Here is a 3,071-nt window from a genome sequence, read left to right as displayed (position 1 = left end):
ATCTGAGTCAAATTGAAGAGGAATGGCGATGGGGCTAATACAACTCACTGTCCCAAATTTCACCAAAATCGGTTAATAAATACACCTTTTATGGGCCCAAAACCTTAAATCGAGAGATCGGTCTATATGTCGAAATCTGGACTGATCTACGCCAAATTGAAGAGTGGCCTAGCACAATTCACTGACCCAAATTTCAGCCAAATCGGATGATAAATATAGCTTTTATGGGCCTAGGACCCTAAACCGGCGGATCGGTCTATATCGGGGCTATATCAAGATATAGTCCTCTATAGCTCACCATCGAACTTAACCTGCTTATGGACAAAAAAGGAATCTGTGGAAAGTTTCAGCTTAATATCTCTATTTTTAAAGAGTGTAGTATGATTTATACAGACAGACGGACGGACATGGCTAGATCGTCTTAGATTTTTACGCTGATCAAGATTATATATACTTAAAAGGGTCGGAAATGGATATTTGTATGTGTTGCAAACGGAATGACAAAATGGATATACCCCCATTCTTCGGTGGTGGGAATAAAAAAATTCATTAAAATGTAGTCTTTAGAAAAAAATTTATAATTTTTTTTTATATGGCGGCTATATCAGTTTATTGACCGATTTAGTCCATACTTAGCACAGTTTTTGGGAATCATAGCTTAACTCGTCGTGCAAAATTTCAGCGAAATCAAAATTGCGCCCTCTATACGCTCAAGAAGTCAAGACCCCAGATAGGGTTATATAACAGCTATATCAGGTTATGAACCGATTTCAACCATACTCAAAACAGTTGTTGAAAGTCATAATTAAATACTTCATGCAAAATTTCAGCCAAATCGGATAAGAATTGCGCCCTCTAGTGGCTCAAGAAGTCAAGAGCTAAGATCGGTTTATATGTCAGCTTGATCAGGTTATGGACCGATTTGAACCAAGCTTGACACAGTTATAAGAAGTCGTAACAAACAACTGAATGCAAATTTTCAGCCAAATCGGATAAGAACTGTGCCCCTCTATTGGCTCAAGAAGTCAAGATCCAATATCAGTTTATATGGCAGCTATATCAAAACATGGACCGATTTAAACCATACTTAGCACGTTTGTTAAAAGTCATAACAGATCACTTCGTGCAAAATTTCAGTAAAAGCGGATATGAGTTACGCCCTCTAGAGGCTTAAGAAGTCAAAACCCAAAAACGGTTTACATGGCAGCTATATCAGGTTAAAGACCGATTTTAACCATACTCAGCACACTACGTACAAAATTTCAGCCAAATCGCATAAGAAAGGCGCCATCTAGATGTTCAAGAAGTCAAGACCCAACGTGACTAGATCAACTTGAAATGCCATGGCGATCAAGAATATATATACTTTATGGGGTCTTAGAGGAATATTTCGAGGAGTTACAAACAAAATAACGAAATAATTACACCCCCATCCTATGGTGGAGGGTATACAAATCTTACTATAAAAGAAATCATAGATTATAGCGAAGGGATTTTGAATCAGGAACACTGTGCGACAATTTGTGCCATACGATATCACCTAGTACTGCTACTTCTGTCATCGTAGTCCCTTAAGCGCTTCAAACTGGATATTTAAGACAGTTTGGAAATCAACTGTCTTAAATATCCAGTTTTAACGCCCACTGGTTTGCATAGTTTCCCTCTGTATTACTGATATCATTTACTGTAATCTTATCTGAATTGGCTCAGAGATTTTTGGTCCTTTATTCAACTGTAACTAGGTGATGTATGGGTCTCTGACGCCCAGTTTCTTGGCTCAGACTAAGGAATCCAAAAATAACGGCGATTAATCTGACTCGCCCACTTCATAATCATTGCCGCCATGATCCAATGAATTCCTTAATGAACTTACTGCTATCACTTGATGCTGCATTCTGTTTACAAGATGAAGACATCTAAATGTATAATTGCCATGAAAAATATATATTTTTCATACTCACAATTAAATATTCGATTAAACGCTATCCACCTAGTATTACACATCACTGGTTTACAAAATAATTAAGAGCAATGCCTAAGGGTAATCACATTTTATATTGGCTTGATATCATATTTAGGTTTTGAAGAGAATTTTTGCAGCGATTGTTGGCCTTTATTTTGGTTAAAGACCAATATGACTTACCAACATGACTTACTACTTTAAACAAATCTTTTTATACCCTCCACCGAAGGATGGGGGTTTATTCATTTTGTCATATCGTTTGCAACATATCCAAATATCCATTTCCGACCCTATAAAGTATATATATTCTTGATCAGCGTAAAAATCGAAGACGATCTAGCCATGTCCGCCCGTCTGTCCGTCTGTCTGTTGAAATCATGCTACAGGCTTTAAAAATAGAGATATTGAGCTGAAACTTTGCATAGATTCTTTTTTTGTCCATAAGCAGGTTAAGTTCGAAGATGGGCTATATGGGACTATATCTTGATATAGCCCCCATATAGACCGATCCGCCGATTTAGGGTCTTAGGCCAAACAAGTAAGAGCGTGCTAAGTTCGGCCGGGCCGAATCTTATACACCCTCCACCATTGATCGCATTTGTCGAGTTCTCTGAGCGGTATATCTTTGTAGGCAAACAAATAACATTGAATAAGAACTTTTATGCTATTGGAGCTATATCAAGTTGTAATCCGATACGGAATGAATGAATGATGAAAATTATAGAAGTCATTGTGTAATATATCAGTTCATTCAGATAAGAATTGTGCCTTGTAGGGGCTCAAGAAGCAAAATCGGGAGATAAGTTTATATGGGAGATGTTTCAAGCTATTGATCGATTCCGACCATATTAGACAGGTATGTTGAAAGTCATGAGAGAAGCCGTTGTACAAAATTTCTGCTAAATCGGGTGAGAATTCCGCTCTCTAGAGGCTCAAGAAGTCAAAATCCCAGATGGGTTTATATGTCTGCTATATCAGGTTCTATACCGATTTACGCCATACTTAGCACAGTTATTGGAAGTCATAACAAAACACCTCATGCTAAATTTTAGCGAAATCGGATGAGAATGGCGCTCTCTATTGGCTCACCAAGTCAAGATCCAAGATT

This window comes from Stomoxys calcitrans, chromosome 4 (assembly GCF_963082655.1).
Source record: "Stomoxys calcitrans chromosome 4, idStoCalc2.1, whole genome shotgun sequence".
In the NCBI taxonomy this organism is placed as follows: domain Eukaryota; kingdom Metazoa; phylum Arthropoda; class Insecta; order Diptera; family Muscidae; genus Stomoxys; species Stomoxys calcitrans.
This window is presented reverse-complemented; position numbering follows the sequence as displayed.